We start from the raw sequence: 26289 nt of genomic DNA, 5'->3' as shown, positions 1-26289 counted from the left end.
TGACCTCACTGAATGCCTTGCCATGAGCTCAGTCAGAAGCTACCAAAAAAGTCTTTGTACTACTTCTGCATTGCTTATTTGGCAGCACTGTCACTGATCTGGGGCTATGAGGGTTACTGTATGAGAGCTGATGCGGTTGAATCCAATGTGTATGTTAAAACTTAAATGCATGTTAATTCAAGGTGGGAGACCCCATGGACTCTCATTTCTCTCTCTATGAAGTCTGGCTAGTCTCCTGTTTTATATATTTTGTTTGTCTACCTCCCATACTACTCCAAGGGCTTTGAATTGTGTCATCAAGAGTCTTATTTCAGAGAGACTTGGAGTTAGCCAGATGTGATGCATGGGGGGACATGCAGGGTCACACGCCTCTTCCCCCCCTGCCCCCCAGATGCTGCTTGGCTTGTACAGAAGCATGCTCAGTAACATCTGCTGAAGCTGCTGCCCTCACTCTGCCCCCATCGGCAGGTACAGGTCATCTCTGGGGATAGAAATAGTCCCTAGCCATTGCCTGACATAATGGCAAAGTGGTAGGTATTTCACCTCAGTCCCCCCCCATTACCCTAACCTGGATGACTTCAATTTCCACAACTAAGCCCCTTGTTTCTGTTTCATCTCGATTATTCATTAAATTCCTCATTCAGTCACCAACTTTGGTCCAATTCTTCAGAGTCTGTCACTGCCTTTTTACCTCTTTCTGAGCTCTCTCACAGCCTCTCTCTGAATTCCCTCTTCCACTCGTATTACTTCAATAGTCCTCTCCCTCTCTCCCCTCTGCATATCACACACTCAATCATTCAGATATCTCCAGTCCATTAACCTCTGACTCCTCTCTTTCCTTCCTTCAAACTCATATTCCCTGCATTGTCCTTTGTTCCCAATCTCTCACTCTCCACCCTTCTAATCCTCAGCCTGGACTCACCTCCCAGTTTTGCTTCCTTCATTCCTGCAGACAAACAGCTGAGCACCTCTTTGAAGAAAGTCTGATGATTTCCCCTATTTTAAATTAACTCTCTAAACATCTTGACTTCTTAAATGTTCTTGTCCTGCCATCCCCCACTACTCGTATTTCAGCTCTTTCAACAGCCTTCAACACTACTGATTGTAAAGTGCTGCAGACCCATCTCTGAGTGATGCCAGAGTGGATAGAATCACTCAACAATGACTCTTGTTCCTTTCTGAGAGATCCCCATGATGGGGCATTTTTTCTCCCAGCTTTCCCTTTTACCATTCATAATGATTTATTTGAAATAAATTAGGTGCATGAAAATGAGACCTATGTTAGCAGTTTCACAACAGTTTCCATGGTAGCTTACTGTCTCATCATGCAATCATGTTTTTTTCATATCAGGTGGGAACATGCTTGAAAATGGCCTCGTCTCTTTCTTCAGAATTGACCTGCTCTTGCTCCTAACAGCCTTGACACTATATAACATACTGTTCAATGTCAAAGAAAAACAATGGAAGCATTCAGGTTTCTGTAGGATCTACACCCTATCACTTTGACAGTTTTTGTTGACACTGAAGTTAATGTTTAGCAGGCAGAAAGGTAAAATTTAAAATACGTGAAAAGGGAAAAAAGAAACACAAATATTATCTTATCCACCAGGACAGCTCAAGGACCTGATTCCTATTTACTCCACTCTGTCAGTGTAAGGAGATCTTAAGGTAGATGTAAATTATAATTACATGCACTTTGAGATCCTTTTACACTGCCTTGGTGTAAATGAGACTCAAGCCCCATGTTTTAAAACAAAGCATTGTGTTTAGTGCACTAGGTTAGCAATATAAAGTGTTAAATAAATTCATCAGTAAAAATACTAAAAAGCTACCATAACAACACTTCCTCATTTTAACTCAAAGAAACAAAACAGGAAAACGGTCATTTTCAACAACTTTCAGAATTCAAATAACTGAGCTTGACTGGGACTTTTGTAGAATTGTAACTTTTAGCTGGATTTCTTCATTTCAAAGAGCACACATTAATCCTAACTACAGGAATAAGTCAGAATCACTGGCACTGATGCATTTGTAATAAGGCAGGCATTACCTATTTCACCAGGACCAGGATAAACTATTTACAATAGCCTCTCAAGCTGCCTTTCTGCTAACACCGATGAGGCTATTTCCCTCATAACAATAAATTAGCTGTGTGTTGCTTGGCTGTCAGGTATTCCACAATGCCCCCAAATATGGAGTAAAGAGATGGGAATTTTGGTGCAAATTGAAAGATTTATGCTTTCCACAAAGGTTGCAGTCCTCCTGCTCAAGTGGAGATATGATTAAAAAACAAACAAGGCAAGTGTTTATAAAATGGAGATTTGCAGTGTTGTGGTTGCCCTGTTGGTCTCAGGATATGAGGGATAATATCTTTTATTGGACCCGCTGAAGAAGAGGTGAAGAAAGCTTGGTTTCTTTCACCAATAGAAGTTGGTCCAATAGAAGATATTACTTCACCAGCTTGTCTCTCTTAGAAAAAGAAGATACAGAATTAAAATAAAACTAGGAAAAACCTGCTGTGATGGGTTTGAGAAAGCCACTGTTTCACTCAGTTCTTAAAACTTTACTGCTTCCAATAAATTCTCCCTGCAATCTTCCTCCTTCTAGCTCTCCTGAGTCTGTAAGAAGGAGCTGTTTGCATGGAAAAGCCTTCAGTCCTTTTACCCCCAGCAGCCCTCACCACAAATAGGGCCACAAAGATAACTATCATGGTGCCCTACATTTTCCAGCCTGCCTTGCTGCAGGTTTAAGGAGGACAGGTGGAGGCACCATGGACCATCTCTTTAGTCCTTACATTCGAGAGAAAGAAGCCAAGCTCCGATTCCAGAAACTCTTGTTGTGGGCCTCAGTAGAGGAAACAGAAGGTTAAGCATCTATCCTAGCAGCATACAACTTCCACTAGGCCAATTTCTCCCCGTAGGAGAGATGCCATAGGAGCTGGTCTGGAACATTCAATTAATCTTTTTATAAAAAAGACTAGGATCTGGTTTCTCATGGGGTGCATTCCCTAACCTTTTATTGCTTTAACTTGCTGTTTGTGGTATAACTTATAAACAAACAATCTAAGGGCATCCCTTTGGGTTCTACCTAAGAGACAGGGGGTACTGGCCACAAAGGTGTGAGCTTCATTCATATTCAAGTAAGAGAAAGCATCCCCCTTTTGATCAGCCCTTTGGCAAGCACGGATTTTGTAAGTAACTAGTTTTTTGAAGCCAGTGGGGATGCAGAACTCTTTGATCATGGAAATAATAAGCCTGGAAGAGGCCTTTGTTGATTGCATGACATTCAGGTGCACAAGAGAAATGCTGTGTGAGGCCCTGATCCTGTTCTAGCCCTTCATTCACATATTTGCCCTTAATCCATTGCTGCTTTTGAGACCAAATATTTTCAAAATACTTCTGGATTGCCAATGGGACTGTTAAACCTCAGAAGTTAGGGAAAGTTTGCCTCCCTATGCAGCAAAGGAGCCAATGCATATTTTTCTCCAACGGTACAAGAGAGGTAAAAAGTCATCAGGAGGAGGAAGGATTGTGTCTTGACCCAAAAAAAAAGTTTCACAAGTTTCCAACCCTAGTAGTTTCTCAAAGGGAAACAATCACAGCTTTTAGCTAAAGTGAGTGAGTTGCAAAACTTAGTTGTCAGTTGATGAGCTCAACTTGGGGTAGCACCCACATAAATGTTGCTAGCCAGGCCACCTAATAACTAAAGAACTTTATGTCTGCTTTATTCGTGATTTACAGTTTAAAAATATTTTATAACAAGCCATTGACCCAATAAAAGCCTTAAAAACTAGAGGTCTCAAATAACTAGATTTGTGCTAACAAAAAAGACCCTTGGTTGCTTTATTATGTCTTCCAGTAAAAAGGGGAAATTAATTTTACACCAGTCTACCAAAGGGGAAATTAATTTTACACCTGCTATTTGCTGCCCAGTGCAAGACTCCAGCCTTTCTGAATTGAAGAGATGGCTCTAACCTAAAACAGATGTTTGCAAGAATTCACACGTTATTAAACAATGGAAGAGCTTACAGATGCATGATATAGCTATGCAGAAGCCTACTTTATAACATGGCTGAAATCCCATGAGTTTAGGAAAGGAAGCAGATGGAAGTATAAATTAGACTAAAAAAAAAAATCAGTATCTTAGTATATAGGTTTCAATTTTATGACATAATCAGTGAAAAACTTTCCTAAAAGAGGTTGTAAAATGTAGTACTCAATTCATTATGAAACCCCCCCCCTCCCAGGGGATCTTATCTTAGATCCTAGCACTTTCCATCTATCATGAAAATACAATATTTTTGGTAATTTAATTTTATTTGAGGCCTGCGAAAGCCATCTATTTTACACAGATTTTTAACAACAATCCAACTTCAGAAGCATTAGTATTTAATAGCAGACCATCATTCTGTTTTGACTAACACCACACGCTTACAGCAAGAGCTACCAGGCTCTGTTGTTGAAACTATGTCACACACACACACACAAAGTCCCATTAGTCAATGGGGATCTGCACGGCCATAAGGTCTACCAGCATGGACCCAGCTGCAAAATTAAGCCTAATGAGGTCTTCTTTTAAGAAAATGAGTTACACAGAGAATTTCATACGCACACAGATCTCCAGACTATGGTGGCACTTTCAAGAGCACCTAAAGGAGCACACAGTCATCTAGTGTGTGCGTCTCTTCAGGTTTTGTGGAATTCCTCTGCAGCGTTGAATATGTGCATAGAACTATTCACCAGGAAGTCTAAGGTCCATAAGCACTTACCAGTTAGGTAAGGTGTACCTGAACCAGATTTCCAATATGAACAGCTGTGACCCCTTCCTTTTGACCACAAAAGGTAACTGTACACTTATAAAAGGAGTACTTGTGGCACCTTAGAGACTAACAAATTTATTTGAGCCTAAGCTTTCGTGAGCTACAGCTCACTTCATCAGATGCAGTCTCTAAAAACCATTACACGAGCCTGAATCTTGTCATAGTCAGTAGAACTGAGGGAGAAGAGAGAGGATCACTATTTAGAGCTGAGAGCGACAAAGGATGGAGAGAAAATTGCCCTACCCAGCTCTTCTCTTAAACTCAGTATCTTCCTTCATTCCAGATTTTGGTGTTATCTACAGTACCTCATGAAATTCTCCCTTGTTCTCACAGACATCCAACACTGCTATCGGACATGAATTCAAAGAATTAAGCTTCAAGAGAAAACTCCATCATAACTGGCATAAAAAGCACACTTTTGTAAGTATTAAAATTTCAGCATAATTTCTCAGTTAAATTTCCCTCCAAATCCTCAAAACTATTAGAGATATGTTGAATCATATATAATACATACTGAAAAAGAGAATTTGGTGTTTGAGTAAGAAGTTTTTAATCGCTCTACATCTGCCGTCATTCACCTGATTTGAAATATTTTGTAATTTATTAATCTAGTGTACCTCTGTAAAAAAGATGTTTTATTATACTTATTATCATTGGTGGTGTTTCAATTCTACTAAAAATATACTAATGATTTCAGGCTTCCTTAAAGACACAGTAGTGAACCAGAAGTAAAGCTGGGGAGCAGATTATCAGTATTCAGACTAATGTGAATATACTATATGAAATCTAAATATAATAATTTTTACCACTATCTCTGTTTTTACCCTTACAACGGTCAATGAGCAGTAACATTATACATGTCACTATCCTAGGCCATTTGTACACCTAACTTGGGAGCAAGAAAAATGTGAGCAGTCTTGGAAATCAGGCCCTAATGCCTACATAGCAGGTCATATTGCCGGTCAAATGTAGAGATCAACAAAATCCTTTTGGATAAAGAAGTCAAAAATACATATAATACAAAATACAAAAATACATATAATACAAATACAAAAAAATAATTGTATTGTTCACTAATGGAAATAAGGGAAATCAACATTTTAATAACTATGAGGGATCTGCACAGCCACAAGGTCTACCATGAGTCTGAGGTGCCTTCAGAGGCTAAGTCTGTACCTAAGAATATTCACTCAATTTATTACATTTTTAAGGCAAAGTTTTCCCCTCTGATCCACACTATGAATCTCTCATATGGAAAGCAGAGTTCCAATGCACATTATACACTTGTTTAATATGGGCAGCAAAAAGAGAACAACCAACAGATCTACACTGCAGATGAAGAGACTTTTTCCCCTTACTGCAATATGGTTAACTGAAGAACCATACACCACTAAACAGGGCAGTGACACAGCCCACCACTCCCAGATTTTCACTGCGGAAAAGGATCTGGAGGTCATATTGGATCACAAGTTAAATACAAGTCAACAGTGTAACACTGTTAAAAAAAAAAATCAAGCTGGGATGTATTAGCAAGGGTGTTGACTGGACAGACTATTGTGTCCAGTTCTAGGTGCCATATTTTAGGAAAAATGTGGACAAATTGGAGAAAATCCAGAGGAGAGCAACAAAAATTATAAAAAGGTCTAGAAAACATGACTTAAAAGGAAAAATTGAAAAAAATTGGTTTTGTTTAGTCTGAAGCAATTGCAAGGTACATACCAGTAGGTTTCATTTTCAGTTGTTTCAATTTTCACAAGATTGCAACTTGGGCAGCTGGATCCTATAACTAGGGCCCTACTAAATTCATTGTCCACTTTTGTAAATTTCACAGTTATAGTATTTTAAAAGTCTTGAGTTTCATGGTGTCAGATATGCAAATCTTAAATTTCATGGCGTTGTAACAAAACATGAATATGTATTTAAAAACAGCAAAAACAAACATGTAAAGCTCTTAACTCAACATTTCTCCAACTCGGGGTCCCAACCCAAGAAGTCGCAAAGTTGTGTGTTGGGGGGGGGGGGGTCCAAAGTACTGCCACCCTTGCTTCTGCGCTGCCTTCAGAGCTGGGCAGCCAGAAAGCAGCTGCTGGACACCCAGCTCTGACAGCAGAGCTGCCACCAGCAGCAGCAGTGCAGAAGTAAGGGCAGCGATACACCATACCATGCCACCCTTATTTCTGCAGTGCTGCTTTCAGAGGTGGGCACCCGGCCAACAATCAGCAGCCTCTGCTCTGCTGCCACCCAGCTCTGAAGGCAGTGCAGAAGTAAAGGTGGCAATATGGCGAACCCTACAATAGCCTTGCAGTCCCTTTTGGGTCAGGACCCCGAGTTTGAGAAACACTGTGTACTTTTGTACACTTTTACCTTATAGTATAATATAGGGTAAAAATAAACAAAAGACCAGATTTCATTAGGGGAGACTAGATTCCATGGTCTGTGACATGTTTTTATAGGGCTCTACCTGTAGCAGATGGAAAGTTTAAAATCAATAGTCAAAGCAACAAGGAGGGGAACAGAAGAGAGAAAAGGCTACTTATCAATCCTGTTTGATTTGGGGAGTCAGGGCCAATTCCAACAACTCCGGACCTGCTGCAAAGCTTTCCAGTTTGTCACCCATACGCAAGCCCCAAAAGTCAACGTATAACTACCTTCACTCCATCTTACCTCAGACAGCTCTGCCATACCAGCTGGGGGGGGAGGTGGGGAAGGCTGACATTTCATAAAGCGGAATGAGTATATGTCCTTGACTAATATGTCAAGAACTAAGGTGTGTATTTTTCTCCTCAAAGGTTTCAAGAAATCTCCACAGAGGTCTCATGAATCAGCTTGTTCACCACACCAGGTGGCACTGGCACTGAATGGTAAACATCTCACTAGCTATCATTCCTACTTGGTGGGACCCTCGTAAGATGGGGAAGCCCTGCAGCTGCAGGTTTGGCTGTATTATGTGAAACAGAGTGTCAAGGTTCCTTCCCCACTCTGAACTCTAGGGTACAGATGTGGGGACCTGAATGAAAGACCCCTTAAGCTTATTCTTACCAGCTTAGGTTAAAAACTTCCCCAAGGTACAAACTTTGCCTTGGCCTTGAACAGTATGCTGCCACCACCAAGCGTTTTAAACAAAGAACAGGGAAAGAGACCACTTGGAGACGTCTCCTCTCCCCACCCCCAAGCCCTAACCCCCTTTCCTGGGGAAGGCTTCATAAGAATCCTCACCAGTTGGTACAGGTGAACACAGACCCAAACCCTTGGATCTTAAGAACAATGAAAAATCAATCAGGTTCTTAAAAGAAGAATTTTAATTAAAGAAAAGGTAAAAGAATCACCTCTGTAAAATCAGGATGGTAAATAATTTACAGGGTAATCAGATTCAAAACATAGAGAGTCCCTCTAGGCAAAACCTTAAGTTACAAAAAGACACAAAAACAGGACTATACATTCCATTCAGCACAACTTATTTTAACAGCCATTTAAACAAAACAGAATCTAACACATTTTCTTGCTAGATTTCTTACTAACTTAACAAGAGTTGGAAGACCTGCATTTCTGATCTGTTCCCTGCAAAAGCATCACACAGACAGACAGAACCCTTTGTTCCCCCCACCCTCCAGATTTGAAAGTATCTTGTACCGTCATTGGTCATTTTGGGTCAGGCACCAGCGAGGTTACCTTACTTTCTTAATCCTTTGCAGGTGAAAGAGTTTTGTCTCTGGCCAGGAGGGATTTTATAGCACTGTATACAGAAAGGTAGTTACCCTTCCCTTTATATTTATGACACAGCCCTAGCTACAGCCAGTGTAGCTTAGTGTTCAGAGCACTGGACTGAGACTCAGGAGACCTGGGTCTATTCCTTGCTCTGCCACTGACCAGCAGGGTGACCTTGCACGAGTCACTTGATCTCCCTGTGCCACAGTTTTCCCATCTGTAAAAGGGGGGTATCAATACTGACCTTCTTGGTAAAGTGCTTCAAGATGTGCTGATGAAAAGAAGAAGCATGTAAAAAGCTATATCATCATCTCAGAAAATAGGCATCAGCTCATCATTCCTCCATCAATTCAGCTGGGTCCCCAGGAATTCCTAACAGAGATGTAAAAGAGTTGGAAATACCTCAGTGCTACAGTTTAAGAAGAACCACACACCTATCATCCTGGTCTTAGGTGAACATGTTTAGGGTTAGGACACTGATGATGTACATTACAGAAACCCAGAGATGGGTTTGGAGCTGCTGTCAGCTCACTCTCCTTCAGCAACAACGAAGATTTTCTATTTTCCAAATGGGACTCTGGGGCTTTTTGAATTTCTTACTCCAAGTCTGTCTGTAGTTGAATCTCAACTCAGTAAGCAAATTTGTTTTAACTCAAATCTCTTTAAAATAAAAATACATTTCCTTTTCTAGAGTAAGTTTGTAAATGTTTGATTAGAAAATGGACAATTGCCACTAACCATAGATGTTCACTGTATCAGGTCACTGAGTATTTGGGGCCAAATTTTCTTCTCAGTTACACTCATGAAAACTCATTGACATCTGTAAGACTGCATAGGTGTAACTGAGAAGAAAATTTGGCCCATTGGTTTTCTTGAGTCCAAATACCACAATTTTCAGGAGAACAGACCCATGCAGAACAAAGAACTGATTAGCGTGTTCATGTGTGACTAGTAGTATGGAGAAATGTGAACGTATAAGATTTACGTGTGAGGTATACTTTAATAAGATATGTTTCCAGTAATACTTGCTGGTTTGAAGAACTGACACTAACTTCTTCTATATTACCACAAAGCCTCTCTTCTTATTTAACATGCAATATATGCAGTGACCTAATTTAACAGTGCAAGGCTTGAAGAAAGAGAAAGGAGAGCTGGTAAATCCAAATGTACATAATATCATTGCATTCCAACTGCACAGACATGGGAAAGTGCAGGACTAATAGAGATAGAACCATTGCATCTCACTAGCAGAACTGCGCATCAATAATTTTACTAAGTAGCCAATTGGACTGTTTAGGAACAGTCTTTTAAAAACAAAAGCACAGAGCAAGTTCTCTAGGTAACTGTTCTTAGGGTCTAAGGATTTTTGTGCATCAAAAGGGTTTTGAAAAATGTAATAACATTGCAGATAAGCTTTGGTTCAGCTCATTTATCTTCAGAACAAGAACAAACCCTATTCATACTATTATGCTAAAAGAAAAAGAAAGGAGGTCACATACAGTGCTTATTATTTCAAACGATAAAATTATGAGTACTGCCAACTCACCCATTACATTTTACTCAGGGTAACAGTAAAAAAAGAAGATAAACATAAGTTACCATAATTAGAGTTTTACTTGCTGAAGCACTGCTCTTCCAGCGTTCAGGATTACATTGCAGCAGGTAGACCAACTATAAATAATCTCCTCTTAGCGCTATGACATACCCTAATCCTAGTGCTACAAAAGGAAGAGGGCTAGGGATTGGGAAGATCTAGTCATTTGTTTCCTCCTTTAAACAAAAGTACTTTTCCATAACCATCACCAAGAAAGAATGCAACAGCACTGAGCAAACACATGTATATGGAGCTACAGTTTGTATATTTTGTTCCAGAAAAGCATGCCAAGTATTTTTTTTTTTGACAGTGTCACCCAGTCTTCAGCTTCCATCGTTTGAAATGAGGAGAAGAGGAGCCTTTTTAAGAGATCTCTCTTGTAGGAAGTGTTTAAAAAAAAAATCTGGCATGATTAAATCTGCTGTTTTCAAAAGGCAAAACTTTTGCTCTTCCCAAGCATGGAGTATGAGAAGAGTGAACCAGGCCCATTGATCTTCCATTAACAGCTTTACAATTTTTGTTTCAAAGACTGCAACCCTAATCTCAAGAAAAGTGCTGTTTATGGGCCAAATCATCCCCACTTGAGCATATCCCACATAAGGGTCAGTGAATGTCACAAATCTAAGCTCCGGACATTTCCTCATTGTCATTTCAGTGGGGAGGGAAGGTGGCTTCCACCCCACAGAATGGACTGGTAGATCTCAAGGACTACGCTGACACCCAGTGCCAAAGACGCTGCCTATCATCCACCTTAATTGCTCCCCAACCCCTTGGCAGAATATCTCCCAAGGAGCAGCAAGGATATACTTGTGTAAGTTAATGGTGACAAGAGTCCTTTCCTCCTTAGTGGAGCCACACTAAATTGTTAATCTTAGATTTTGTTGGGAACATAAAGAAACAAACAGGAATTCTCTTTATGAAGCTTCAGTTCATATGTTACTACTACTTATAAAAAAAGTTGAGACATAAATAGTCACTATTTCCTTTGTATCCACAGTTGCACATAGCAAGAAGAACAACGTTTAGACATTCTCTGAACCCTCTTCTCACAAAAATAAGGCATCTTCTGCAGGGAAATAAAACATGAAATTTGAGTATAGGTATACCATAGGTTTCTTTAAGGATTGCAAACATTCACTTATTAACAAATATGTTATACAAAAATTCACTTTCATGTTAGGAAAAGAGATGTGGGTTCTCGTGAATGGAAAAAAGTGTTATTTTTAATTTAAATATTAAATTATCCATCTTTATCTCTCTCTCTCTCTCATCTCAGGGCTGAATGGCTTGCTATTTTCTGCTCCCTCAAGGAGCAAATACTTTCCCCACTCTTGATTTAAATAAACTTTGTTGTTATGACTAACTGGAAAGAGAGAACAAAAGAAAGAAAAATACAGTGGCTATTTTTAAAATCTTTGTCTTACAAAGGGCACAGAGACTTGATCAACTAGATTAAAAAGAAATGTTATGACCAGCTTCAAACCATCATCATGACTGAGCTGTTTACACATGAAAATGAATCTCTCCTGGTTGTAGAAGATAATGATTTATGTTTTCAAGTTAATTGAGGTCTAAACTGCAGTGGCATAATGTTTGGTGTCAGGAATAGCATAACTCTGCTGCATCAACTGCTTTGAACACTGGTGGAGTCAAGCTGGGGACATTTAAAATGGATGCACATTCTGCAGGTTTTTTGGTAGGAGTACATGTTTGCTTATCTGCTGGGCTGCCTAAACTATGACCACACAAAGGTCCTATGCTCATTTCAGTGAGTGCCAGTGAACAAGGGCCTGCAGAACGCACAAAGACAACTTGCTTGAAAGAAGATCCTCCTGAGTAATAAGCAATGAAGAGTTTGTGACCCACACTTAGTCACAAACAAGACCAAATTCAGGCAAATCTGGGCCTCACTACAAAGGCATTTTATTGAGTCTCCCAGCTGCAAGTTCTAGGATTCCCTATGCAACCCCTATCATCCGATCTGCCCTGTCCTTCTTCCCTAGCTGGAAAGGTTCTCTCTCAGGTGGGTGGAGGAGCGAGAATAGGTGTCAGGCTATGGGTTCTAGGTGGCCAGGCCTGGTGGTGGTCGAAGCCAGACACAGGGCTGAGGGGAGAGCTGTAACTGGGATCTGGGGCAGATTGTGGGTCAGAACTAGAGTCAGTCTGTGGACAAGCCAACTCAAGACTGTAGTCATAGTCAGGCTGAAGGTTGAAGCCAGGTCCAGGGGGGTGAGTAAACAACTGCAGGGCTGGACCGGGTCAGGAACAGAGCTGGAGCAAGGTCAGGGTAGGGCACAGACAAGGCTGAAGCAGGCTGGAACAGAAATCACATCAAGAGCAGGCTGAAAGTCTTAGGAATCTGTGACAGCGCAAGGTGGCAGGAGGGTTCCTGGCTGAGAAGTGCTATTGCACAAACTAACTTGAAGGTCGGGGGTGGGGACAGGGCCACCCCTAGCCATTTTCATGCCCTATGCAGCCCCCGTGTGGGAGGGCTGTGTGGGGCCCCAGGCCTCTGCGGGGGAGCAGGAGGGAAACTGCCCCCGCAGCACGGGCCGACAGGGCGGAGCGGGCTGGGGTTGGGTCACTCCACTTCCTGCCGCCTGGTGAGTGCAGGACAGCCAGGCTGACCCCGCACTAACGGGGCAGTGGGAAGTGGAGTGACCCGCCCCCGCCTGCTCCACTCTGCTCTGCTCCACTCCCCTGGCTCCCAGCCTTGGGGGATAGAGGGGAAACTGTCCCCCAGCACTCACCGGTGGTACAGAGTGAGTACACTTCCCACCGCCAGTGAGTGTAGGCCCAACCCTGCTGCAGTCCTCAGGGCAGTGGGGGCGGGGCTGGGGAGGACCAGGGGTGGGAAGAGGTAGGGCGGGGGCTGGAGCAGCATGCAGCTGCATAGGGCAGCAGGAATTTCCTGGTGCCCTATGCAGCTGCGTACTTTGCCTATGGGTAGGGACAGCCCTGGTTGTGGAGGAGGTCAGTGAAATACCTGTGGCTGAGTGTCCTCTCACTCAGGCCCTGCTCAAGGGATAGGCTGCACCACACCTGAGACATTGCACCTATTGAGTTTCTGGGGGAATGGGCAGGCTTCTAAAGGCCCCTCCCCTAAGGGGAGGAGCCACTGAACCCAGGGCTCAAGTAAATTTTGGGGACCACAAATGAAAAAACAGGGACAGGAGTGAGGGTCACAGGGTCAAAAGCAGGAAGCCGGGCGGGGGGGGGGGGGGAGAAACATTGAGCAGAGAACCCCAGACAGTGCCCACTGCTCCTCATAGGCGTCCAGGGAACCATTGGACGTGGCCCAGAGGAACTTTGCCCAGAGACGCGACTTCAGAGAGGAGCGGAAATAGGCCCCACAGTCACAGTGCATCTCCCCATCCAAATCCTCCTTCTGGTATGGTGGATGGCCACCTTGGCCAGTGCCAGGAAGAGGTCTCGCAACTTCGTGAGGCCACCGATGAGGTGTGCATAGAGCAGGAGGTGTGGGGAGAAGTGCAGCCCAAAGCTGAGGAGAAGGTTCTGGAGGAGCCAGAAAAGGGGCTGCAACCTAGCGCACTCGACATAGATGTGCACCAGGGTCTCCCACACACCGCAAAAGGGGCAAGTGTCGGGGAGGAGCATGAACCATGTCAGGAACATGCCAGTGTTTGTGAATTTCCCTCACAATAGGCTACCTTTACAGAACTAACCAGCATGTTTATGGAGGGATTTAAGGGAATAGTGGATGGAGATTGCCTGTTAAACAGGCAGTAACAGAAACCTGTGATGTGTCCCTGGCCAGAACTTAATAGATAACAACAGCCCTTATTACAAAATAGCATAGCTGTTGTCACCTTTAGTCATTATGACACTTCCATATGCCTTTTCTCTGTATTACGCTTATCTGCCTCAGCGCTAGACAAATTTTGCACAATACAGAATGAAGGAAATGTGAACTTTATTAACTGGGAAGAATTGCAGCCCTCTTTAAGTGCCGTCTTTCCAGGAAGGCCTCTCTCATGAAGGAAAGACCCATGAAGTATTGTAGTTGAACAAGCTGAATGAACAAGACAGTCAGGGTCTCTGATGCTAACAGTGATTTTTCTTCTCTTCACAATGATGCAGATGGATAACCACAACCAGATAATGGATCTACCACAGCAAAATGGATTTGAGGCATTAAGATCTGGACAAAAGAACAGCCTAATTCTTCAGTTTATTCTGTCCTCACTGTCTGTCAAGCCCCAGTACTCTTGCTTCCTGGAGTCCTTTACCAAAAAAAACTTTTCAGAGCAATAAGCGAAACATGGGAGGTATCCATATCAGATTAGGTGAGAGTAGCATGATCTAGTTAGCAGGGCCCTGGGCTGGGACTCAGGAGACTTGGGTTCGCTGCCTGGGTGGGCCACTAACCTGCTGTGGACTTTGGTTAAGTCGCTTGACTTCTGTGTTCCCTCCCATTATCTTGTTCATTTAGACTCCACACTCTTCAGGGCAGGAGCTGTCTCTCACTATGTGTTTGCACAGCACCTGGGATCCCTGATTTCAGTTGGGACCAGCAGGTGCTACTATAATACAAATGTTTTATGTTCTTGTATATGCTGCTTGTTATGATCTCCATGCTTAGCTGACTACTAAAATGAAATTTAATGGACATTTTAGCAGGTTTAACATGAACTAAATTGATGTCACCTTAGATAACAGGCCCAGGGTTATCGCCCTGACTTCCAAGAGATTTAAAGTGGGTGTTCTGGAGGAGATCAAGTTAGAGTCAGGGCCGGCTCCAGGCACCAGTGTTCCAAGCAGGTGCTTGGGGCGGCAGTTAGAAAGGAGCGGCAGTGTTTCCACGGTGGTGGTAATTTGGCGGCAGCCCCTCTATCCCGCAGGCCACGGCAATTCGGCGGCAGCTTCTCCCTTTTGCAGTCTGCGGCGGCAGGTTTTTTTTCCACTGCTTGGGGCGGCAAAAACTGCGGCCCTGGTTAGAGTCTTCTAGTCAGATTATGAAGGCCAAGAACCACCATCCTGATCATCTATCCTGACCACATCCAATGATTTCTGCATCAAACCAGCTTCTAGGTGAGCGATAAACTCTCTTTTTGAAAGGTACCCTGTCATGACTTATAGACTTCAAGCGATGGTGAATCCACCACATCCCTCATAAGTTGTTCCAATGGTTAGTTACCTTCACGGTTAAAAGTTTCAGACTAGAAATGGTGCAATGTGTCTAGCTTCTGCTTCCAGCCATTGGCTCCTGTTATGCCTTTTTCTACTAACAGAAATCTCTTTCCCAGGTAGGTATTTGAAAATTAATCTGTTCCCACACACTCCACTCCCCTAATAACTGCTCTAGAGATTGTAGACAGCAGTCCAAAGGAGGGAAGAACAAAGGTTACTATTTATTTACAAGTCTAACAAAACTGTGGGGGAAATATTTACAGGAATAAAGAAAGGAACCAGACATCCTAAAATAATGAGCAAAAGAATACAAGATCACTTTAATATTAGCAAAATACAAGAAAAATAAGAGTTAAAATTAGGAACAAACATTTCCATAACTAGGATTCCTATGCTAGGAGGAGATGTTCCTACCAGAGCTGCAGGGAACAGTTCTCAAAAATTTAAAATTCCATCATAAAAAATGTGCAATTTACACACACACACACACACACACACACACACACACACACACACTTCCTGACCAGCTCCGGTTTCCACCAGTCTCTTTCATTGGGTGCTAGTGTTTAGGTACACCCCAAACAGCCTACTTGTGCCATGGCATGAAACTGCTGAATCCTATTTCTCAGAATTCAGAGCACTGAAACTTCTACCATTAGATCCAGCTAGTTAGCCCTTAACCTACCTTTACCCAAGGCAAATTACAACCTCTGATTGGATTTACCAGTTGAAAATTTCAACAGATGGACTGCATATCAGCATCCTTTGATACCACTAAAAAGACATTCAGCTAACCAAATTCTCCACAGCACCTGGCAGAGTTAACTCTGATCATATTTGTTTTCCTAGCACAACACCAAAGTTGAAGGAAGCATAAAGAAAGATTCTTGGACCTCTTTTGTTTCCTCCTCAGTCTCTTCACAAATAGGGATCTTATTAATCCAACTGTCCTGGTTAAATTTCCCTTTGAGCTGTTGCATTCTGCCTACTAAAAATCTTCTGTAATTTCTATTGGATACGTTACTCTGCACTTCCTGCCCTAAAAAGTTAAACAGCATTGCCATTGCTAAGCAGCCTCAGCTTTCTATCCCTGAGCTGGGGGATGTAAGCATTACTGTATGTTCTTGTCAAATGAGAGAGAAAGAAATCAGCACAGCACTTGGAGAGCCTTCTGGAGGAAAATGACGGTAAAAATGCAAGCAATTATTTCCAAAAAACACTTGATGCTCTGACCCCAACCATTTAGTGATGAACAGAAATTAGAAACTTTACCACAACACTAACATGCAGAAGAATCTTTACTATAAACAGGTACATGTAACTTCCACATGTTATGTCAGGACCTCAGTTATATTTATATAAAACAATCTTGCTACTACAAAACTTTCTATTGTGAAGAAATGTACAGCCTCAGAAGGATCTACCATCCCAAGTGGTCTTTTAGAAAAAGCAATAAACAGTCATCTACAAGGAAATGGCTCTGAAATTTATTTCTCCATGCTGCTGCCCCAACTCAAGAAAGAAGTCAATATGTACCAAACTGTAAGCAAAAACAAAATCATAAGATGACCCTCCCTCTTTTTAAGGAATCCCTTTTATTTTGTTTGGGTAGGTAAATGAAAGATGTAAAGAAAAGATGCACTTTTCATCAATAAAAGTAGAAGCAGACCACTGCATATTGATATTCAGTTGGGAGAGTGTATTTAAAGTTGAAATCAGAGAAAGTTAATTAACATAACACATTCACTTTCTCCACAGGTGCAGAAGGGCAAGAGAGTTTGGTAAGGGAGATGCTCTTTCTATACAGACTAACAAGAGTAATGTATTCTGTGGCCCATGAAAGAGGAGGCCAAATAGGAGGGAATCTGATTAATTTAGGCTGATATTGTAGCTGCAGGATGAAAGCTGAATCTATCTGCTGTATTAGATTCTGGATGGTCGTAACTTCAGCACAGGCCACCGATATTGGTAATCCTAAAAGTGTTCAAAAATCATGAGTTGGGACTCAGATGATCACAAAGCTGGCTTAAAAAAAAATCATATGATTTTGAAAACAAAATAAAAATTCTGGGCCTTTATATTTGCCTTCTGGTTTTTAAGCCTTACTATTTGTTTTCAGGCTCTCTCTGCAACCATGAGAGCTAGAAACTTTTCTTAATGAAAGCTGAGACTCTCAGGACCCTGGAGTTTTAAACAAAGACTCATGCAACACTAGATCACTTTGCAGAAGTTGCAAGTATGAGAGATAGCTTGGATCCTCAATCAGTGCTGCAGGGGGTCTAGGCTCAGAATTATTCCCATCTCTGACAGCATGGTGGTCGGTTTGTTTGTTTGTTTTGAACATCCCTGAAAACAGACCAGAGGTTACTAAAGGCACAACAGTTAATCATTACAATTAGAAAAACAGTATTCCAGGCACATATTAAAACACGATAAAACAAGTTATCCTAGCGTCCCTTACATTAATTCCAGATACCAGTATTAACAATGGAAATACAATCAGTGTAACAAAACAGAATCAACATTCTTTCACTGTGTACTCACTCATGGCAAAGGTTCGGCCCCTCCTTGATTAGTCAATATATATTATTACTCAGTAAAAAAATACTACTGGAGCTTTCCTATATGCTCTATGATCCTAAGAGAATCACAGAAATATAGAGCTGGAAGGATCCCTGAGCGGTCAACAAGCCCTGCCCCCTTGTGCTGAGGCAGGACCAAGTAAACCTAGACCACCCTGACAGGTGTTTGACAAATCTCCGATGATGGGGATTCCACCATCTCCCTTAGCAACTTAGTCCAATACTTAATTATCCTTATAGTTTGAAAGTGTTTCCTAATATCTAGCCTAAATCTCCCTTACTGCAGATTAAGTTGATTACCTCCTTCTAATTTCAGTGAACATGGAATACAGTTGATCCCCTTTCTCTTGGTAACAGCCCTTAACATATTTGAAGATTATCATCAGGTCCCCCCTCAGTCTTTCTTCCTCTAAATTGAATGTGCCCAAGTTTCTTTTGTTGTTGTTTTTTTTAAATAGGTCTTTATAGGTTCTCTCATAGGTCAGGTTTTCCAAACATTTCATCATTTTTGTTCTCTCCCCAACTGGACTCTCTCCAGTTTATCTACATCCTTCCTCAAATATGGCACCCAGAACTGGACACAGTACACCAGCTGAGGCCTCATCAGTACTGCGTAGAGCAGGACAATTACCTCCCATGTCTTACATACGATATTCCTGTTAAAGTTAAGATCATTCTGGGGTGTATTATTTGCAACTGCAACTGGAGGGTAGGGATAGGATACAGAGGGCCCTAGACAAATTAGAGGATTGGGCCAAAAGAAATCTGATGAGGTTCAACAAGGACAAGTGCAGAGTCCTGCACTTAGGACTGAAGAATCCCATGCACCGCTGCAGACTAGGAACCGAATGGCTCGGCAGCAGTTCGGCAGGAAAGGACCTAGGGGTGACAGTGGACGAGAAGCTGGATATGAGTCAACAGTGTGCCCTTGTTGCCAAGAAGGCCAATGGCATTTTGGGATGTATAAGTAGGGCCACTGCCAGCAGATCGAGGGACATGATCGTTCCCCTCTATTCGACATTGGTGAGGCCTCATCTGGAGTACTGTGTCCAGTTTTGGGCCTCACACTACAAGAAGGATGTGGAAAAATTGGAAAGAGTCCAGCGGAGGGCAACAAAAATGATTAGGGGACTGGAACACATGACTTACGAGGAGAGGCTTGAGGGAACTGGGATTGTTTAGTCTGCAGAAGAGAAGAATGAGGGGGGATTTGATAGCTGCTTTCAACTACCTGAAAGGGGGTTCCAAAGAGGATGGATCTAGACTGTTCTCAGTGGTAGCTGATGACAGAACAAGGAGTTATGGTCTCAAGATGCAGTGGGGGAGGTTTAGGTTGGATATTAGGAAAAACTTTTTCACGAGGAGGGTGGTGAAACACTGGAATGCGTTACCTAGGGAGGTGGTGGAACCTCCTTCCTTAGATATTTTTAAGGTCAGGCTTGACAAAGCCCTGGCTGGGATGATTTAGTTGGGGATTGGTCCTGCTTTGAGTAGGGGGGTGGACTAGATGACCTCCTGAGGTCCCTTCCAACCCTGATCTTCTATGATTACATTCAATTTGTGAGCCACTACAACCCCCAGATCCATTTCAGCAGTATTAGCACCTAACCAGTTATTCCCCATTTTGTAGTTGTGCGTTTGACTTTTCCTTCCTAACTGAAGTACTTTGTACTTTTCTTTATTCAATGTAACCTTGTTGATTTCAGACCAATTCTCTAATTTGTAAAGGTCATTTTGAATTCTAATCTTGTCCTCCAAACTGCTTGCAACTCTTCCCAGCTTGGTGTTATCTGCAGATTTTATAAGCATACTTTCCACTCCATTATTCAAGTAATTAATGAAAATATTGATTAGTACCAGACCCAGGACTGACCCCTGCAGGAACCCACTACATATGCCCTGCCAATTTGACAATGAACCATTGAAAACTAGCATTTGAGTATGATCTTATAGTAATTCCATCTAGACCACATTTCCCTACTTTGTATATAAAAATATCATGTGGGACTTTGTCAAAAACCTTGCTAAAATCAAGCTATATCACAAATAGGAAAGGAGGAGAATTGCTGGGAAGCTGCAAAATACAAAGATGGATGCAAAAAGCGGCGGCTTTAACTAAGAAGTAGTAGTTGTAGTCCATCCTCTGTACATTCAGAATGGTAGTTAAATGTCATATTTAAAATATAGAAGTTATGCCCATGGATCAAAGGCAGCACAGCTCCAAATATTCCGATTGATGAAATTTTAAACAACGAGACATATTCCGATTCCACATGGATACGTTCAAAATTATTAGTAGCTTTGCCCATTCTGAAAACAAAGATTAACATTCCTGATATGGCAGTATTTAAAAATACTTTCATCAAGCAAGTTCTTGCATTTTCTAGCTCAAGCAATCAGCGTTATTAAGATAATGTTGAAGTAAAAAGAAAACGGTACAGAGTTTAAGCATAGAAGTTTCTGGTTATCAGGGAATAAGGTATAGATTATCAAGGGGTGCGAAATTCGGTTTAGGAACGGGTGGCGTAAGGAGTACATAATCTGCAATCTCCCCAATTGGGGGTAAAAGTTTAATGGGTCAAAGTACAGACATTGACATATGGGGGTATGTTGTTCATATAATGGCTATGTTCAGGTGTGGAGTATAATGAGTGGATACGATGATGAGGATGGATCTACCCTCATTTGGTGGGATTTAATGTTCAGTGAGTTTATGGTTCCAACACTTCCAACCACACTGCTTGCCCATTTCTTTATGTGTAAGTAAGACATCAATAATTAAGGATTTTAGGAAAGCTATTGAAACTGAAATACAAATGTAATTGATTTAAACTAAGAAAGAGGAAGGAGCACCACTGTGTGTAAAGCAATAAAAACTAAGAAAGATGCATGTATATAGACAAATTTACGAAGCAGATTACTGAATCCAACAGGTCTGGGGCCAAATACATTGTATTTAGAAATATCCAATTCCAAAAATTAAGTTACATTGATAAAATGCATAATTTTAATCAATAGTCTTCAGTTGTAAGATTTGTGAATTATTTTGTTCAGATCAACATTGGTTTTAAAACACTGATGGATAACAAAGAACTTTATATAGAAATGATAAGCAAGTCAAAATGATCAACAAATATATATTACTCACATACCTTTCAGACTCGAAGGCCTAAGTTTAAAATACTTAACTAGGTAATAAAGATAATCCTAAATAACATAGTATTTAAAGAACAAAAAGAATAAATGTTAAAAATAGTTAAATCATAGAATCATAGGACTCGAGAGGTCATCTACTCCAGACCCCTGCACTCATGGCAGGACTAAGTATTATCTAGACCACCCCTGCCAGGTGTTTGTCTAACCTGCTCTTAAAAATCTCCAATGATGGAGATTCCACAGCCTCCCTAGGCAATTTATTCCAGTGTTTAACCACTCTGACAGGAAGATTTTCCTAATGTCCAACCTAAACCTCCCTTGCTGCAATTTAAGCCCACTGCTTCTTGTCCTATCCTCAGCAATTAAGAACAACAATTTCTCCCTCCTCCTTGTAACAACCTTTTATGTACTTGAAATATGTAACCTAATCATCTGTTTACTTCAAACATAAAAGATCATCAATGGCTCAACCAAAAAAACAAAACATACATGAATTGATGAGTACTGATCATATCAATGACCCGATAATACTACATCAAAGGACAGCTATTGAGGGCCACTGGTATGACAGGTACCTAATACACATAGTACTGACTTCAAAATAAAGCATTGAAAAGAGAACCGGAAGTAAAGGAAACTCAGAATAAGGCTTGAAACACATCACAATTCATTTTGTTCTTTTGAAATCCATCAGAAATGCTTATCAAATACAATTTTGCTACAAAAACAATGGAAAAATAGCAAGTTAGCAAAAACTTTTACATATCCACTTCCTGCATATTTAACAAGTTTCCCATTTGGACCTTTTCTGGTTAACATTTGGTTAAGTCTGGAGGACAGCAAGTAAAGATGAGGGACTGCATCAATCATAGTTATTTCTGCCAGGAAATTCCAACTATTACTATCCAAGGAATAGAAAACCATTTTGCCATCTTATTTGCTATTGTATGACATTGTTGTGAGCAATACACTGTGTCAGAGGTTTTTTTTTTTTCTTAGCTCACTCTATGTCAAGGCTCAGCATAAGGTCTATGCTTAAGCCTTACTTAAACCGGTTGAATTTCACCCCTACTGAAAATGGAAGTCCAGATGCTTAGGTAAGGTAAGTCAACATAGTCCCATTGGAGGTCAATAGAGTGACACCATTCATCTGATCCAGAACGTCTGTATCATCTAGTTCTACACAATGGAACAGATTTCTTTGCACACATTTATGCGCTAAACTGGTGCGTGCTAAAAGGAAAAATTAAACTACATTCAAACACGAAGACCAGACCAGGTAAAAAACAGCATCATCCCCCCTTCCCTCCCCCGCCCATGCAGGCCTCACTTTTCTGACAGCAAGATTTGATATTTAAACAGCTTGCTATTTCCTGAACTAAAAGCATAAGCTTTAATTTCCATTTAATATATTTTTCTGTACCCAAGACCATTTCATGAAAAACAGTCAGTAAAATCTGAAGTCCAAGTGATCTGGTGGTAAGTGTTCTACAAGTTTTCCCTCTAATCCTCCTTTCCCACGCCCAACTTCGTCTCCATGAATACATAAATTGCAGGCTCACCAAAAATAAAAGTTTTGTTGTCCCCCTGGTGGCATTACAGAAGTCACTATTCTTAAGGCTGCCAGGAGATCACTAAAGATACAGGACTACATCATCACTACTACAATATTATTTCTAGCTGATGAAATTAAGAGGGAATACCTAATTTTATCCAAACAGAAAGAGACAATAGACACATAAAAAAAGTAGCCAACTTTCTAAGAGGGCAATACAATCAAGACTAACAAAAATACAGTGACAAACAGTTGTCAAGGTTTTAAAAAAAAATTAACACATCTATTTACCTACACATGTATTACACCAAAGAACTCTATCCAGAGAGCAAATGATGTAATGCAGCACTGCACACGAGTAAGAATGGAGATAAGCAGTTTAGCAAGGAACGTATTACATTTTATCAAATCAATAACAGCCTTAATAAAATTGACAAAATGTTGACTATGGTTTTGAAAATATCACTTACACTTTAAACCTTGCCTACGCACAGACAACATGGGTTCACAAATTGTGTGTTGTGGTATGCCATCTCATATCTTAAGTGTTCTGATTTATGGCAATACTTAGGACTAGTACGGCAACAATTAGTACAGTGGATGCATCTGTAAAGCTTCCTTCCTACCAGCAGGTATTAAGTTTCTTGAGTAAGTGTGCATGTAGTATCATACACACAGCTCTGCAGATAGAAATCTGTGAACCCACTGAACAAGTACAGTATGACCATTAGCTTTCCTCAAACTGACCTGGAGGCCCATTGATTGAAAGCCCATTGAATCTTTGGCCTCTCTGCTAAGATTGCCAACATGAATACTGAGGAGTGCCAGTTAGGATGGTGTTTTTGGTGTTGTGAACATGGGTTCAGTCGGAACTGAAATGTGACCCCCCCCCCCAACTCATTTCACATGTACAACCAAATGATAGTGGCTTTTAGCTACTATCAGCCATGTCAGAATTTGAACTGCTGAACTAAAATGTATGCATCTGTACCCTCGCTCCCACAAACCATCTTTTTCAAATATAGATACTTCATTATGACTAGGCGAAGAACAGGTTGATTTTGCTATGTTTATGTAACAGATTATTAGCCTATTATGGCTGATCATTAACACTTATGCCCATATGGCACTTTCAAGTGCCATCATTTTATAAACAAATTAAATGGTTGCACAGATGATTGAGATTCTTGTAAACTATTTAAACATCAAAATGCAGAATCATGAAAAAGTAAAGCTCAAGAAATGTTATTTCAATACTGTATCACATTAAATTCTCTGCACTACCACTTTCATTATGTCCCTCATTTTGGGTTGCTGTTCCACATCTTGTCCCACGTTAGGGACTTACCAAGCGGAGATATGACTATAATAAAACATGCCAGAAAGGGAGACAGGTAATGATGACCATGGGATAATCTCTTTGATCTTATTCTGTGCTCAGATATGCAAGCATTACTTTGACTTATGCCAGTGAGAGTTGTGCATGTGCATCTAAGCACAGAATTTGACCCTTACTCATGTTAAAAAGAAATCTAATCAGCTCATACAGAGAGTAGAAAATGGAGCCCCAAACATTTAGGTTCATACCTCAGGAATGAAAAGAGAGTAGTTACAACACAACCTCCCCACTAGCATATATTTTAATAAACTTATCCTAAACAATACTTTGTACTTCTACAGCACCTTCTATCCAAGGATCTCAAAGCACTGAACAAATGTTAGATTTGTGCCACACCAGTCTTTTCCAGATTCAATGTCAACGACTTGAGCTGGTTTTGTGTTAGGTTGATTTTTTTAAAAACGTGTTCACATGAGGCATTTCCGTTTCTTTTGAGCTCAGGTGTGTTCACTATGGATTGGTTTGAGAGTTAGAGCCAAGCCCATTACATCCAAAGTATTTTCAATCAGTTTACTCAAAACGCATGCCCTGACCGTTTAAAATATGGGCCTCAGCTGCTAAAAGTCAAATTAGAAGTTAGAAGGGTTTGATTTTGTTCATATTTACATAATTTATGTCTGCAGGGTATACTGGAAATTGCTGCACTCTTTCGGTGTGGGGTAACTAAGAGTTTGTTAAATTATGACATCACTGACGTCGTCAAATTTAAAGGGGTATCCAAGGGACAACAAATTAGATTTCCACCCTTCCCTTCCCCCTTTACCGAGCCGGTGGAGAAGAGTAGGGTGTGCACAACATTGACCAGCGCTGGGGATAATATTTTGATAAAACCACGGCAGCGAAGTCAACATTTTTGTCCTTTTATTTTAAGTTACAGTGACACACAGCCTAGCATGGCACAATTTCATAGGGGAAGATAATGAGTCTCCACAAGGCTTAAAGCTCAAAGATGCCTGAAGCATTAAGGGAAGTGAAGGGATAAGGTGATGTTTCAATTTAAATGATGTAAGGTGGTTTGTACCTTACTGCATTATGTTTTATAAGCACATGATAGCACACTGCGTTACAAGTCACACTGTAAACTCGGATGGATGTTTATTCACATGGATCCTGAGCCTGACCATTTCCCTTTTGCGAGTCTTTTGCAAGGGGGTGGGGGGGGGGGGTGGAATTATTATCAGCGAATGCCTCTCTCACAAATGGCCTTTGAAGGTCCAGCAGCAGGGGTCATCACCTGCCCAAGCCGGCTTCCTGCCCACAAAGGGACTCCCTGGCCAAGAAGCAGGCTCCCATCAGATAAAGCAGCGACTACAGCCATGAATTCGGTGGGAGATTCTGCAATGCAGAATCCCTTCCAGGAGCTGACTATTGAGTGAGTGAGAGAGAGAGAGAGTGTGTGTGTGGTGGGGGGGGAGGGAAGGTCTGCCTGCATTTTCACAGGCAAGGATTTACACAAGGTTATGAACCAGACGGCTTGGCCCCATTGCTGCTCCAGCCCAGACCCAACTGGAACGTCTCTGGCGTGGACGGCTCTGACAGCCCCGAGAAAGGACATCGCCGCTGGTCCCAGCGCCCGGCTAGGGATGATATAGGAGCAAGCAGCGAGCGCACCTGTCCCATCCCCTCTGCTGCAGTGACACTTGCCCGCACTCCCCCCCGATCCGCCCCTGCCATGCACAGCACCCGCCGGGGAGGAGGAGGAGGAGGAGGAGGGAGAAGCAGCCTCTTACCTGCTCCTGCTGCACCTCTTGCCAGCCCTGATTACCCGAGCTCCATTCTCCTCTAACTGGGGGCTGGGGTGGCGGGGGGAGGAAATCAGATCAGCTGGAGCCCTCTCCCTCAGCTGCTGCTTTCAGTCATGGGGTCCTGCTCCTCCTCCTCCTCCCCGGCCGGCCTGGGGGAGCAGCTGCTTCTCCCCTCCTCGCCCTGCAGAAGGAGAAAGGGAGAGACCCACCTCCTGCCGCTGCCGCCTCCTCCCCATGAAGTCACCGGCTGCACGGCCCGCCCCCTCTTCGCCCTGCAGAAGCCGGAGCGGAGATGGGTGGAGCGCTCCTCCCCGGGCAAGGGGACGTGCCAGGCCGCTTGAGTGGCACGCTGGGCCGGCAGCAGCCAGGGGAGGGAGCAGAGCCCGAGCCCGGCTGAGGACGCCGGCGGCTCCCGGCTCCGGCAGCGCTAGCTCCCCGAGCCAGGCAGGCGGCCCCCGGCGCGCTGCGGGCGAGGAGCCGCCTCTGCAGCGCACGCCGGGCGCGCCAGCCTCGCCCTGTCCCCGGAGGAGGGGTGCGGAGCGGCTGCTGGGGAGAGCCGGGCTAGCGGCCGGACCGCGGGGCT

General features: G+C 42.2%; 1 protein-coding gene across 4 annotated transcripts in view; it reads right to left on the bottom strand.

The window, feature by feature from the left end:
• Window positions 1-26134, bottom strand: part of OTUD7A (OTU deubiquitinase 7A) — a 259935-nt gene extending 233801 nt beyond the window's left edge. For 2 of the 4 annotated variants that reach the window (XM_048867960.2, XM_048867964.2), the window contains exons 1-2: window positions 25692-25909; window positions 8769-8896 (exon numbers count right to left, since the gene is read on the bottom strand). The gene's annotated coding sequence lies outside the window, so the exon portion shown is untranslated. The other 2 variants (XM_048867961.2, XM_048867963.2) reach the window with 2 other exon arrangements.
• Between the last annotated feature and the right edge of the window lie 155 nt (window positions 26135-26289).

The sequence above is a fragment of the Caretta caretta genome, chromosome 10, assembly GCF_965140235.1.
Source record: "Caretta caretta isolate rCarCar2 chromosome 10, rCarCar1.hap1, whole genome shotgun sequence".
NCBI classification, from domain to species: domain Eukaryota; kingdom Metazoa; phylum Chordata; order Testudines; family Cheloniidae; genus Caretta; species Caretta caretta.
The sequence above is the reverse complement of the archived record's forward strand: the minus strand, read 5'-3'. Positions and strand labels throughout refer to the sequence as shown.